The sequence below is a fragment of the Arachis ipaensis genome, chromosome B3 (genome assembly GCF_059453495.1).
Source record: "Arachis ipaensis isolate K30076 ecotype BB chromosome B3, ASM5945349v1, whole genome shotgun sequence".
NCBI lineage: Eukaryota > Viridiplantae > Streptophyta > Magnoliopsida > Fabales > Fabaceae > Arachis > Arachis ipaensis.
The window spans coordinates 12,023,551-12,040,055 of NC_142438.1; positions in this window are offsets into that span (position 1 = coordinate 12,023,551).

Consider the following 16,505-nt stretch of genomic DNA (forward strand, 5'->3'; position numbering starts at 1 on the left):
GTTTCATTAGTTTCAATTTCAATTTTGGAAACTAATTTTCCTCCCCCTTTTGGCATCAAGGGGCACCTGCACAAAATATGAACAACATAACAAAATATCCATAATAAAGTAACAAGAGAGTAGCAAAGTATCATAGAGCAGTGAGTATCAAGTCATGCTCCTACAAAAAACAGATTGAGCCTAATGGAGCCAATATCAAATAAAGTAAAGAAACAGTCATTAAACATCAGAAAGATTGATCTCTGAACCGGAATCATCATCATAATCCCCTGTTCCCATGTCATCATCAAAGCTTTTGATCATGAAACCAACTCTTTCGTGACATTTCTTCCAAGCCCTTTCCTGTTCATATTCCAATTTCCGGGCAGCCTTGTGAGATTTACACATGAGCTTGGCTATGTTGCGAAACTCTTTGAGAACTTCCCGGATTGATTGAGTGACATCTGAGGGTTCAGGACGGCTTTCCAGATCGCTGAGAGATAGTTCAGAGGGAACAGACCGCTTGCCTTTCTTACCCGAAACTCCTCCTCCTTTAATCATGGAAATCTTGTTTTCAACAGATTCATTAGATAAATCAACCTTAAAGTACTCAAATATACATGTGAGAAACATGCCATATGAAAGATTAGCCTTTTTAGTACTCTTTACTGCTTCCCACATATGACGTATCATAATATAAGCAAATGAAATTGGGGTGGAAGTAATGAGAGCAAAAAGGATAATAGAATCAGAAACTGTTACTCTATGATGAGAACCACTTTGAGGAGTGAGGATATGAGTGATGATACGGTGCAATAGAGAGTTTTCCGGGCCGAGTGCCTTGTGAGTTGGGATTAATCCATCTAGTCCAGAAAGGTTTGCACAGATGTGTTGTAAGACAGCTTGTTGTGTGACTCCTACTTGATCATCCCATTTATCAATCATGTAAACTTTTAGTCCTTCATCTTCATACCCAAGAGCAGCACCTATAGTTTGAGGATTGAGAGTGATGTAAACACGCTTGACGTAAGAATGGATTGAGCCATCAATCAAACGCATGTTTGCATAGAATTCCCGGACCAGCCCCGGGTAAACCAGTTTCTGAATATGAACCAGAGGAGTCCATTTCAGAGCATCAAACAGAAAAGAAAAGTTGATTCCTTTGGTGGCCAGATTTTCAAGATTCACCAAGTAAGAGGGGCAGAGATGGCGTTTCAGCAAGACCTCTTTGTGAAATTCATAGAATGCACATGAGTAGAACCTAGAGGGATCAAAATGGGAATGAGGTTTGTGAAACTTGTTCTTGAATTCGAGTGACTCCAAATTCGCGGGTTCATTAGTATCATGCAACACAAAGCTTTTCTGCCTCTTTTGAGAGCTCCTTGCATGTGGGGTGGATCTTTTTGGCGATGATTGAGGGGGTGAGGTGTGAGACTCGTCTTCATCTTCTTCAACACTAGGTTTCTTGGCCTTTCCAGATTTGCCTCTTCCAGACGTTTTCTTGGCAACAACCTTACGGCGCATGGTTTTGGTCCTTTTGGATGGAGGTGATTGAGTAGAAGATGAGGTAGAATGAAGATGGATATGTGTATGGGTTGGAGGTGATGAAAAAGGTGGGTTTTTTGGAATGGGGGTTCGGTTACTTCTCCTAGGTGCAGTTTTCTTTTTCATGGTAAGAGAAATGGAGAGGTTGAATATGAAGAGATGCGGGTCGAAAGAGAATGAGGGTGGAAGGAGGTTAGTGGTGCAATAAATGAGGATTGGAGAGAGATGATGGGGAAGTTAATGACCATAATGGCGCAGTTATTAACCAAATGGGTGTTTCAAAAAGTGATGAAGAGGAAGTTTCTTTCCTTGAATCAAGGGATTAGTTGGAAGGAAAAGATATGATTTGACAACATACTTCTTCCAACAAGATTTGAAAAGACAATCCAAGGGATTTTGTGATTTTATTTTTCAAAAAAGGAATAACTAACTAAACTGCCATGGTGGGGTCAGGAATTATTAGGTGGGGCCCATGAGAATTTAAATCTGCGTTGCCTCCCCCTTGATCATAGCTCCTCCATCAAGCTTGCGTTTTTATCTCGTCCAAACCTACAAGACAAAACTGAACAGAGTTAAAAATTCACAAATTTTCAATGAAACTTAAATCAAACATTCCCAAACTTTTTCTCAAGGTGCAGAATCTGTCTTCACAGAGAGGTTTTGTAAAAATATCAGCAATTTGGTCTTCAGATTTTACAAATTGAATATCAATAGTTCCCTTTTGCACATGTTCTCTAATGAAATGATATTTAATTTCAATGTGCTTTGTTCTTGAGTGCAAAACAGGATTTTTTGAAATGTTTATAGCACTCATATTATCACAAAATAAGGGTATACTATTGATTTTTAATTTGTAATCTTCTAATTGTGTTTTTAACCAAATTAATTGAGTGCAACATGCAGATGCGGAAATATATTCTGCTTCAACTGTGGATAAAGCCACTGTGGCTTGCTTTTTGCTTGACCACATATTGAGTGAGCTTCCAAGGAAGCAACACATGCCGGATGTGCTTCGTCTATCCACTCTATCTCCCGCAAAATCTGCATCACAAAATCCTACTGCACAAAAGTCATCAGATTTAGGATACCATAATCCATAATCACAAGTTCCCTTAATATATCTAATGATGTGCTTAACAGCCGTGAGATGGGATTCTTTTGGGTGAGATTGGAATCTTGAACATACACCCACACTTTGGACAATGTCCGGTCTAGAGGAGGTAAGGTACATGAGTGAACCTATCATTCCCCTATACCTTGTTTCATCCACATCTTGACCATCATCATCCTTTTCAAGTTTTGTGTTGGGATGCATTGGTGTACCCATTGCTTTGGAATTTTCTAGGCCAAATTTTTTAATAAGTTCTTTTGCATACTTTCCTTGGTAAATAAAAGTACCACTAGGAGTTTGTTTAATTTGGAGGCCAAGAAAGAAAGTAAGCTCTCCCATTAAATTCATTTCAAACTCACTAGTCATGAGTTTTCCAAACTCTTCACATAAGGAAATGTTGGCCGATCCAAATACAATATCATCAACATAAACTTGAACAAGGAGTATGTCATCATTAGATGCTTTAATAAATAAAGTAGTGTCGGTGGTACCCCTTTGAAATTGATTTTCTAACAAGAAGGCACTAAGCCTTTCATACCAAGCTCTTGGAGCTTGTCTAAGACCATAAAGAGCCTTAGTTAACTTGAAAACATGATTTGGAAACTCTTTTTGTTCAAAACCGGGGGGTTGTGCCACATACACTTCTCTATCAATAAAGCCATTAAGGAAAGCACACTTAACATCCATTTGAAACATTTTGAAACCTTTATGGGCGGCATAGGCAAGAAGCAATCTAATTGCTTCCATTCTAGCTACCGGAGCAAAAGATTCATCAAAATCTATACCCTCTTCTTGATCATAACCTTGGGCCACTAATCTAGCCTTGTTATGAACAACTTGTCCATCCTCACCAAGTTTATTTTTAAATCCCCATTTAGTACCGGTAACTTTCTTACCATCCGGATGAGGTACTAGTGTCCAAACCTCATTCTTGTCAAATTGAGCAAGCTCCTCTTGCATTGCTTTAACCCATGATGGATCCTCAAGAGCTTGTTTGACATTGTTGGGCTCTATTTGTGACAAGAGAGCAAGATTTCTAGGTTCGGCTTGCCTTTTGGTGGATGATCTTGTTGTTACACTATGAGAGGGATCACCAATGATGAAGTCATGAGGATAACCCCTCATAGACTTCCATTCTCTAGGCTTTCAGACAGGTGTAAGTCTTTGATGATCTTCTGGTGGTCTCATTGTTTCAGTTGCTCGTGCCTGCTCAGGAGCCAAAATGGAAATGTCTCCTCTAATTTGACGAGACAAAACCGGGCTGACAGATTCTTCACTTTGCACAGATTTGGGATTTTCTTTATTTGTTCCAGCCTCTTCACAATCTGAATCAATATCCTTCACAATACTGGGAATTAAGTTAGAATCACAAAAAGTAACATGTATGGATTCCTCTATTGTCCTATGCTCCTTGAGATAAACTCTATAGGCCTTACTTGTGGTGGAATATCCAACAAACATTCCTTCATATGATTTTGGATCAAATTTTCCAAGGTTTTCCTTATTGTTAAGTACAAAACATTTGCATCCAAAAATATGAAAATACTTAAGATTTGGAGGGGTTCCTTTCCATAGCTCATAAAGGGTTTTCTTTAACCCTTTTCTAATGATTGTTCTATTAAAAATATAACATGCTGTGTTCACAGCTTCAGCCCACAAAAATTTAGGAATCTCATTCTCACATAGCATAGCCCTAGTCATCTCTTGAAGACTTCTATTTCTTCTTTCAATCACCCCCATTTTGTTGGGGGGTTCTAGGACATGAAAAATTATGAGAAATTCCTAAGTCATCACAGAATTTTTCAAAATCTTGATTTTCAAATTCTCTTCCATGATTACTTCTCAAATGGGCAATTTTCAAATCCTTTTCATTTTGAATTTTCTTGCAAAGGGTGGAAAAAGCATGAAAAGCATCATTCTTATGAGCAAGGAAAAGTACCCAACCAAATCTAGAGTAATCATCTACCACCACAAGACCATAATATTTACCTCCCAAACTTTGAGTTCTAGTAGGACCAAAAAAATCAATATGTAACATTTCCAATGGCCGTTTGGTTGAAATTCCATCTTTTGATTTAAAAGATGATTTTACTTGTTTGCCTAATTGACAAGCGTCACAAGTAAGATCCTTATCAAACTTAATGTTTGGAATTTCTCTAACCAAGTTTCTTTTGACTAGCTTAGAAATTTGATACATGCTAGCATGTCCCAACTTTCTATGCCAAAGCCATTTTTCAGATTCAAAAGATGTAAAGCATGTTACATTTTGTTCCTTTAAATCCTCAAGAGTTAATCCATACACGTTGTTGCATCTTTTAGCTTCAAGAAGAACATTCCCAGTTTTCTCACACACAACTAAACAAACAAATTTCTTAAAAATAACTTCAAAACCCAAATCACAAAGTTGACTAACACTAAGTAAATTATGTTTCAAGCCATGTACAAGGAGAACATCATTTATACAAGATGAGAAATTTTTACCCACTTTCCCAACAGCCACAATTTTTCCTTTTGCATCATCACCGAAAGTGACAAGCCTTCCATCATATTCATCAAGCTTTATGAAGAAGGTTGTCTTTCCGGTCATATGCCTAGAGCATCCGCTGTCCATATACCACATATTTTCCTTCCTTTTGGATGCTAGGCACACCTACAAAACAAGCTCAAGTAACCTTAGGTATCCAAATCTTTTTGGATCCTTTTACGTTAAACCATCTTCTATGTCCTAAGCCATTGTAATCAAAAACAATTTTATAAACCTTGTCACCGACCATTCTTTCACCGAAAAAGCATTGAATGGGAAAGTGTCCATTCCGATTGCATAGTCTACAAAATCTTGGAGTTGATGTTTTGTTAAAGTAGGTGGGATCTTGAAATCTTGTATCATTAGAAGATGAAGCAATATTTTCAAAATGTGAATTTTCAGATTTATAGAACCCCAACCCAGCTTTATCATAAAGAGGTTTTTGACTAGCCAAGATGTGATTTAAACTTTTGGAACTTTGTGTAAACTTGGCTAAGTCTTCCTTAAGTCTTTTAACCTCTTTAAGAAACTCTTCATTTTGCTTAAAACAATCCACATATGCAAGGACAGAATGGTTACTTTCACAGCTTCTAACTTGGGCTCTTAACTGCTTATTCTCTTCAACAAGGTCACAAGCAGTTTCAGCCTCTCTTACTTTTTCTTTAAAAAAACTGTTTTCAGCCTTGAGAATGGTGATTTGTTGTTCAAGTTCTTGATTTTCTAGTAAAAAACATCTTATTTTTTCAGAGAGATGGTCTATCATAAGATGAAGATCTTCAGTGTTAGGGTTATGAAAGACTACCTGATCTATGTGGTCTGCCATGAGACATGTTTGTGACTTGGTCTCAGTTTCTTCATCATCATCATCAGAGTCATTCTCCAAGTCTTCCCATGAGGCCATCAGTCCTTTCTTCTTTCCTCTTTTCGGCTTTTCCTCCTTTTTCAGCTTGGGACAATCAGATTTGAAATGCCCCATTTCCTTGCAATTGTAGCAAGTTACTTTGCTAAGGTCTCTCTTCACTCTCCTTGAGCTGCTGCCTTTGCCTTTGAGCTTAGCCATTTTTCTGAATTTTTTTGCAAACAACACAAACTCATTTTCAGAAGAGTTATCACTGGATTCATCATCCAGAGGGTTAGTCACAGAAGAAAAAGCAATTCCTTTCTTTTTTGTATCTTTTTTTAAATAGGTATTTTCAAAAGCAAGAAGATTTCCTCTCAAATCATCAAGTGTCATGGAATCTAAGCTACTGCTCTCAGAAATAATTAAAGCTTTAGTTTCCCATTCTTTTGTGAGACATCTCAACACTCTTCTCACTAGCACAGAATCAGAATGTGTAATTCCCAGAGCATCTAAGCCAACAATGATAGCATTGAACCGTTCGAACAGTTCATCAATGGACTCTCCTTCCTTCATTGCAAACATTTCATACTCTCTATTCAACATGTCTGTCTGAGTCTTCTTTACAATGGTGGTTCCTTCATGGGTGATTTGCAATTTGTCCCAGATTTCCTTTGCCGTTGTGCATCTTGATACCCGTCGGTACTCCTCGAAGCTTATAGCACAGTTGAGCAGATTTATTGCCTTGGCATTTAACTCTACCTTCTTCCTATCTTCTTCTGTCCATCTTGTTTCAGGTTTGAGAGAAACAACTCCTTCGGCACTTGTAACAGTTGGATATTGTGGTCCTTCCAAGATGATTTTCCATAGTCTGTAGTCCACTGCTTGTACAAATATCTTCATCCTCTCCTTCCAATAGGTATAATTTTTCCCATTGAAAAGAGGGGGTCTGTTGCTTGATTGACCTTTAGTTAGATTATAAGACACTAGATTTGCGTCACTATTTTCTGCCATGAGGATCTTTGCTCCAAGCTGCAAAGCTTGATCTCTTTGAGACCAAGCTCTGATACCAATTGATGGTTTCAGTGGCTAAGAGAAGGGGGGGTTGAATCTTAGCCCCTTTTTGCTTGCTAACACTTGCTGGATTTAGAGGAGACTTTTCTGTTTTTAGCTCGTCCCTAGCCACGAGACATTTTCATTTTGTCTCGTCACTTGGCACGAGACATTTTTGGTTTTTTGCTCCTGTGCAGTAGAAAACAGAAATGGAGTAGGATAGAAGGAAGATTACACCCAGATATATCCTGGTTCGGCTGCTAAGTGCAGTGCAGCCTACATCCAGTCTCCATCACAACAGTGATGGAATTTCACTTTAATCAACCTGATTACAAACTGTAAAGTTCTAACCCAACAGTCTCTATGGCTTTTTCTTTTAATTTTGCACTCTCTGCCTTTTTTCGCTCTATGGCTTTTTCATACAAACCTCACTGTTTGCCTTTTTCCATGAGACTCAAGACATGACAAAATTAAACAGAAAAATACAAAACAGAATACATTGAAGGAGAAGAAAATCTGTAAGCTTAGGTAGCTCTGAGAATCCTGTGCCTTGCACTCTCAATGCTTACTTCTAACTCCTTGCTTCAACCAGTGGCTGTTCCCCTTTTTTATAGAAGAGAGAAGCCTCCACACTTGAAGCCAAAAACCCAAGCCAACTTCTTCTTCCTTCAAGAAAACGGTTCGGCCACACAGAGAGAGAAGAGATAACCATGTAAAACCCAACATGCAATTACCTCTAGTCCTTTCTTGATCATCACCCTTCATCAATCCGAGCTCTCCATCCTTGGCTTGCTCTCCAAGATGAATTTCTGGCCCTTGATGCTTCATGATGATAATGACTTCATCTGCTTTAATCTCTGCCTCAACCATCACTTCGCCACTCTAGCTACTTCCTGTGGTGGTTGAGCAGAATCAAAGACAAGCCATGCTTCAAGAATCTCCCTGGCTGGCCGTGATCTTCTTCTTCCTTTTTGAGCATGGAGAAGCCAAGATTACCTCACCAAATCTATCCAAAATTGGTGACAATCTCAGCCACAGCTCATTTTTATTTTAGTATGTTTTCTTGCCATCATTGTGATGGTCTTCAGGCTTGCTTTCTCTTCCTTTAGGTAGCTCATTTTTGCTTCCATGGCTACCAATGTTTCCTGTGTAATAACCGAAGAGAGAAAGGGATGAGAGAGAAGAAAGAATCTGAAGAAAAGCAATTCAAAGTGGTTAAACTAATTAATTGAGAATAGCTTGCTTTTGCTTCTCTTAGTTGGCGTTAGGGGTGCACAGATCCGGCCCGGCCCGAAGGCACGGCCCGGTCCCGAACACTTTTGGGGCTAATTTGGTGTGATTTCATCGGGTTTAGGGTCGGGTAAGGGTCTCAAAAATAGACCCGGTCATTATTTCGGGTCGGGTCCGGGTCATATCTCGGGTCACCCGAAGTCGGCCCGGTGACCCGGTCATCATACACAATTAATATTTTGTGTTATTAGTGATGGATCATGACTATTCTTATGTGGAATTTAAGTATTGTAAATCTTAATATTTTGTGTTATTAGTCATTATAAAACTATAAGTTAATGTTTTATGTTTATAATGCATAAGACCTTAGACTAATGCATAATATTGTGTTATTTGTATTGATTTAAATATTTGGTATTATTAGACAATATTAGTATTGATTGTGGTTATACTTTAGTATTGATTGTGGTTATGCTCTAATTTTGAAGAAGGGTTGGTTCTTGTTATATTTTTCTAAGTGAATTTTACCATGTTAAATAATGGTTGGAGTCTTGGAAATTTGGATATTTTTACATGCTAGCTTACAAGAAGGTATCAACGTAATGTAATGTTAACGGCCCGGTTTTCACCCAGTTTTTACTCGGTATAATTGTAGCCCGAAAGTGTATTGGTTTCATCGGGTCTAGGGCCGGGTTCGGGTCTAATAAATAGACCCGATGTATATTTCGGGTCGGGTCTGGGTCACATCAAATCCGGCTTCACCCGACCCATGTGCACCCCTAGTTGGCGTGTAGCAATGATGCCTTTAGTCAAATCAATCTTCTCTCACTTGCTTATATTCCCAATGCTTAAATTAGCTTTGAAATCCTTCCAAGAGGTGTAATGGAATCCGTTGGAAGCATTGAGACTTTTTCTTTGCTTCATGGATTCGGACAAAGCATGAGGGAAACTCATTTTCAAATGAAATTGGGCTTGGTTGCTATGATTATTAAATTTCTGGCCCAATTGCAACATTTGCTTTCCTGATGAGTTTTGGAACGGATCAAGCATAGGAAAACATTCATCAAAATTAAATATGGGCTTGGTTGTAATAACATTGAGCTTGGCCCATTAATTCAACAATTCAGCCACATAATAGGAAACATGTAGTAGGGCTGATTGTTGCTTTTAATTTGGGCTAGCAACATTTTATTTTCCGGCCCAATTAAAAACCTGCATCACAAAATTATTAATTAACATATATTAAGTGAAAATCAAATTAATAATTTTGTAATTAAATATTTCAATAATGTTTGTTCATCATCAAAATTAAATTAGAGTTTTCCAAACTCATCAATAATTGTACAAATCTACATCTTTATTATTATTTTTATTATTTGTAAATAATAAAAAAAGTTAAGAAAAATATATCAGAATGAAAAACACTAAAAATATAATATAAAATTATGAAATAAATTTATGATTATAATATATTTGAATATACTTAATTAGAAGACGTTGTGTCAAATTTAAATTTGTTTGGAGGAATTTTCAATAATTGGTATAAAATTAAAGTATAAAATTAAAATATAAAGAGTATTATATACAACATACTTTATAAATAGATCAAATAGTGAAGTAGTACAAATCTTATACAACATGTATGAGTAGACAAAAAAAATATAAAATTTAAATATTTATGTTTTGTAACTAAAATTTTTTATAATTATAATTATTATGACATTTTTATTGTATATGTTTAGTGCATTTAATTAGTAATTTATATTTGAATTATAATAATAGGTAAAAGTTTTTTAGTTTTAATCTCCTATATTGCCGTGTATTTAAAAGTATTGATGTAGCATCATTAGAAAAAATAGATAGCTAAAACTTATTATATAGAGAATTGGTATAAATTTTTATAGGTTATAAATAAATTAATTATATTATGTGTACATTAAAATTAATAAATAATATAAAATATATGTTAAAATATAAATACATATTAAAAATAAATTAAATTATATATATTTATATACAAATACATTAGTGACTAATTTTAATAATTAATTTTAGTGTACGAATAACATTTTTTAAATAAATAATTTAGCCTCTTATAACATTACTTTATTCTTATTTTTTATATATTATAATAGAAGTGAAGCCTCGCATTTAATTTATAGAGTTATTAAAGTAAAGTATCGTTTTTGTCCCCAACGTTTGGGGTAAGTTTTAAAGTTGTCCCTAACGTTTCAATCGTCCTATTTAAGTTCCTAACATTTCAAAATTGACTCAATGTTGTCCTGCCGTTAGGAATCCGTTAACAGAATTGATGGCGGGACAAAATTGAGACAATTTTGAAACGTTAGAGGCTTAAATAGAACGAAAACGTTGGGGACAAAAACGATACATAGAAATAAATTTTAATTTTATCCTTCAATAATATCAATTTTTTACTATGCATAGTATTCAATTATTTTTTAATCATATTTAAATAAATTACACTTAATCATATTACTTTCATTCTAAATAAATAAATTTTTTTTTGTAGTTTTACTCTTAAAGATTTTTAGTTATCAAGAAATGTTTGTGGAATGACTAGTATATAAACTAGCGAAAAAAAAAAATAATATATATACAATAAAATATAAATTATACCTTTTGTCTCTAATGTATCAAAATTCTTTAAAATTAAAAAAAAAATTAATTTATTTAAAATAAAAGTAATGTGATTAAGTGTAATTTACCTAAATATAATTAAAAAATAATTGAATATTATATATAGTAAAAAATTGATATTATTGAAAGATAAAATTAAATTAAAATTTATTTTTATGTATCATTTTTGTCCCCAATATTTTCATCCTATTTAAGTCCCTAACGTTTCAAAATCGTCTCAATTTTGTCCCGCCGTCAATTCTATTAACGGATCCCTAACGGCAGGACAACATTGAATCAATTTTGAAACGTTAGGGACTTAAATAGGACGATTAAAACGTTAACAACTTTAAAACTTATCCCAAACATTGGGGACAAAAATAATACTTTACTCTAATTTATAATTGTTCAACTTTATATATACTTATAGGACACAGTTTAAACAAATCAACCGAATGTAAAGAACAAAATTCAAAACCGTGATCTAAAAAATTATAGTAGTAACTAGTAGTAATATATAATTAATTAAGTTTATGTGTTGTTTGTTGCAAGGAAGGAGATGAGATCATGTTTTATGGCAGCATCTCCAAAAATCATGTCATCGTGGCTCAATCCAACCTTTCAACCACTTGCCTCCTAATCATCATCATTCATCTTCATCTTCTTCTTTTTCTTCTTCTTCATTATGTGCTGTGCAGACGATTCTTCCACTTCAGCTACTTGTTTTTTATTTAGTTATAATTTGGGTAAATAGCTTAATTAAATTTATTTTTAAAAAATAAATTTAAATAATAAATACTTATATTAAAAATAGCTTATAAATAAATTATTATGTTTAATTCTTTAATTCTAAAAGTACTTATTTTTAAAAAAAATTTGATAAAAAAATTTATTACGAGAGAAGTCATTTTTTTAAATTCTCCATAAATACTTAAATAACTTTTTAAAAAGCTACAATTTAATTTTAAAAATTGTACCAGATATTAAATCATTAATATTATATCTTTTATAAGTTAAAAATTAAAAAAATAAAGTGTTGAATTAAGAAATTAACTAAATTAATTAGTGATGACAAACATTATTTTTGGACAAAATAAATAATTAGTGTTGAATATTAATAATTGTATGTTGCTAATTATTTATTAAATATTGCAGGCCAAAACTTAGTTTACAAGCCCAATTGGAATGAAAATAAAATAGCAAGGACAGAAGGTCAATAACAAGGTTGCGAGAACTGGACCGGTCAATGAACCGGTAAGGCAACTGGTTCACTGGTTCAATGGTCCGACCGGGGTTCAACCGGTTTAATTAAACATTAAATAAAAATTAATGTATGTAATGCTTGATCACTATCTAGTTGTTCTATCTTCAAAAATAAAAATTTCTAATTAGTAATAACTACAAGTTACAAACACAAATTTACACAAATTAAATTCAGTTACAGCCAATGACTAAATATTGATAGTTAAATAGATTTACAGAATTTTTAATCACATCAAAAAGCAAACAATACATGCAGCACCAAAAGTTCAAAACAGAAAATTATCAATTACATTCGACATCAAAAATTCAGAAAATAAATTCAGAAGTCATAATCCAAACAATTAGACAATTAAATCAACAATTAATAAAGAGAAAGAGAGGGCTAATTCCATAATTTATAGCTTTGAAGATGCCCACAGCCTCATCAAGAAACTTAGCAAAGAAAGAGAGAACCTGAAGAACAAAGGGAAGAAACTCGACTGCTCAAGCGTTACACAGAGGTGAAAGCAAGGTTCCTAGAATACGCTCTTGTGAAAGTTAAAAGAACTCCTCCTATGAAATAAGAACGATTATCCGGCTAACCCATGCTCTTGGAAGAAGAACTAAAAGGGCTAGTGCAGACAAATACATCAATTCATACAATTCATACAGTATTCAACATAATTAAATTCATCAATTCATCAGTTAATTCACCAAACTCAATATAGCAGAATTCAATACAACAGAATTGAACTTATATAGCAAAGTTCAAAATTTCAAAATTGAATTTACATCAAATTTATTCAAAATTACAGAACCTTTAATCCATATAATTAACAAAAAAAATTGAAAAGCAGAACAAGAACTCAAAAGAAAAACTGAAAAACTCTGCATCTGCCATCTGAAGCTCTAAACTAAAATCTGCCCTAAATTCTTCACTGAATAAAAAAATCAATTGAAAATAAAAACCAAAAAATCCATGAACTCAATAACATCAGCAAGTCAACAACCCAGTTCATACAGAAAAACAAAATTCAGCAAGTCAACAAGTCAGCAACCCAAACTAAATAAACAAAATTCATTGAAAAACAAAGATGTTATGTTAGAGACTTAGAATACTCACCGCGGAAGAGCACAGCCAGACGACGACGACCAGATGCCTGACGACGACCAGAAGATCCCTCGTCTGCGACAGTGAAGCTTCGATCAGGCGTTTGTTGGAGGTGACAGTGGCGAGCTCACAGAACAAGATCAGAACCTCGGAAAATCAAAATCAAGAAGCATAGGTGAAAGAACAGAGTCTTACCGAATTCAGAAGGAGGCGGGCTCGGCCGGTGGTGGTCGCTGTTGCTGTCAATGGTTGGTGGGTGAACGGAGGCTACCGCCGAATGCTCAATTAGGTTAGGGGAAAGGGGAAGAAAGGGGAAGGAAAGGGGGGGGGGGGATAACTCAGATTAGGGTTAGTGGCTTAGGAGACTTTCGCGAACGCCTTTCTCCTTTTTTTTTTTTTTTTAAAATGCCAAAACGACGTCGTTTGGCGTCTAAAGTTGCAAACCACTGAACTGCCAAAAAACCGGACGGTTCTTCCGATTTGCCGGTTAACCGTCGGTTCGACCGGTTTTTTTACCGGGTTTTTGCCAGACGGTTTTTAACATTATCCGGACCGGCTAGGTAACCGGTTTCCGGTTTTTCCGATTGAACCAGCTGGTCCGGTCCGGTTTTCAGAACCATGGTCAATAACATAAACGGAGCCCAAAAGGAAACAAAGCTGAGAAATCAAAACGGGCCAAGCAAATCATATCCATATCCAAGCCCGATTTGAATTCAGCAAGCAAACCCCTCTCACTTGCTTTCACCAACTCAACGTACACCTTTTTCTCTTTGTCAGAAAATACAGAAGAAAGAGAAAGAGCTTCTTCCACACGCCATTCACAGAAGAAGAAAGAAAGAGAGAGATTAAGCTTGAAAGGCAGAAGTCTAATCATCCATTTCAAACCAAATCAAGCTTAGGTAAAGGTTAAAGGTAACCCATTTCCGTTTACATGCATCATATCTTCTTCTCCTCTTCCCAACTCTCTGCTCAGTACGAAATGGGATACAAAAGAAAGTTTTTTTCTATTCCTCACTGCTATATATCCACGGTCACAAGTAAGCCTTAGGGACCAAGTAGCTTATCAATGGCTCAGATCCATTTTACCTTTGGAAGATTTTTGTGATTGCTGTTTTATGACTTTCGGTCAACTAAGAAAAGTCAGAAGTAAAGTTTCTACTCTGAGGATTAGTGAGAAAAAGTGAGTTTGTGGGTTGGTGAAGTACAGTGCTCAAGGAGTTGACCTAGGAAGATGAACCCAGCAATATGCAAGGAGATAAAAGAAGTCTTGCTGTTCCTTCAGAAGCCAAGGAAAGAAAACCAGAGTTTGGTGAGTTGTGTTCTGTGAAGAGTTCCCTGAAGAAGTTCCTCTACTTGGATAATGCTTTCTTTCAAAGAAGCATTCGGCCAATACTGAAGAACTAAATCAAAGGCTTGCAGGTCTGGTTTATCACATAGCAAAGAGGCTGTTGATGAAGTCAATCTCCTTCATGTTTTACAGATTGTAATGTACTTTTCAATGTTTATCTTTTTATAATTTCTTGAGAGAAAAGGCATATTGAGAGAGTTTAAGTAAAAGCCATGAGTAGAAAAAGGTTGAGAGATACACTTGAGAGAAAAACCTAGAGTTATTTTCAAATTTCTTTAGGCATGTATGTGTCTTGTATATTGTACCTGTGAGGTATTCCTTTCTTAGTTGGGTTAGCACTAAGAGTGAATAGTTATGTATTAGCATAGCCAATGTCAAGTTAGGTTAGAACTTGAGTGTGAAAGGATTGTGTCAATCCTATGGAATTGGTGTATGTAATACGTTTAACTATAGTGAAATTCCTCCATTGTTGTGGAGGAGACTGAACGTAGGTTGCATAGCACAAGGCAACCGAACTATGATACATGCTGGTGTTAGCTTCTCTCTTCTCTGCAATGTTCTATTTTCTAATATTCATGAGACAAAAATAAATTATCTCATAAATTTCCACTGTTGAGTTCAAACAGAATCAGAATTCAAAGTTTATTTAAAGGGTCAGTTCAGTAACTTAAAAGAAAGACATAGATTCAACCCCCCTTCTCTAAGTCTACCACAACCTTCACAAAGTTACTCATAAACTTATCTAAACAGGCCATTAGTCACTTGTATTAGCTATCTTGACAAGGAAGTAACTGAATCTGTTATTTTAACAGGATCAGTTTTACTTTTTACATAATTAGATTAATTTTGTGTATTAGTAGCTTCTACAGCCCTAAAATAGTAAAATATAATACTTATCTAAAACAAATTTAACACCAATTAAGAATTTATCCTAAAAAACAGCCAAATAATTAGGAAATTAACATTTTCCCTTAAAAAGTTTGGCACCAATTTATTAATATCATTATTAAATTTAGAATTTACAATTCAAAATTTGAATCAATCTAACGTATAAACTGACATGATGATAATATTAACATGACACATGATGACAAAAATACAAGAAATTCTCTATTATTACTATACTTGAGTTTAAAATTCAGACTGTCATAGTTATTAATGTAAATTATAAAGATGAAGACAAAAAAAAAAATAAATACAGCTAGTGGCGAAAGTCATGAAACACAGAAGAGAGAGAAAAAGGAGGCATTGTGACATTGTGAATAGGTTTAGTATTGTGACATTGTGATTGTTGAAATAACTGTTTGTACTTGTCAAGCTTGATATATATCTCAAGATATTCTATGATAGAGGTATCCTCATAGAAGAAACAAGGTTCTCCAGAATCACAGATGGAAAAAAACATTGAGTTTGATGACAACTAATTTTCAGGGCATTGTTATGATAGAACCAAAGAAATCTTGCTGCATGTGTAATCTCATTCATCCATTTATAACTTCATGATTGTGCATTTTTCTGCTAAGTTATGTACAACCTATGAAGCACTAATATCAGCACTAACACTGATACTGAGTTATGTTCAAGCATTTATAAATATTCAAGCATTTAGAAATGTAAAATTCCCAATATTCACTGCTACTATGTTCTGCCAAAGTTTTTTGAACATTTTTAACATATATCATTTGTGTCAAACTTGTTACTACTAAGTTTATTTGAATACTTTTTAGTTCACAAACAGCTTGCTTGAATGGTGTGTTTGTGTTTGATAATGCATAAGTTGATGTGACTTGAGCCTCCAAGACCAACTTACATCTACTCATCTACTGAATGATAACAAACTTGCTGCATTGCTGTGGAATTCCATTTTCAACCTCAGTAGGTCCTCAA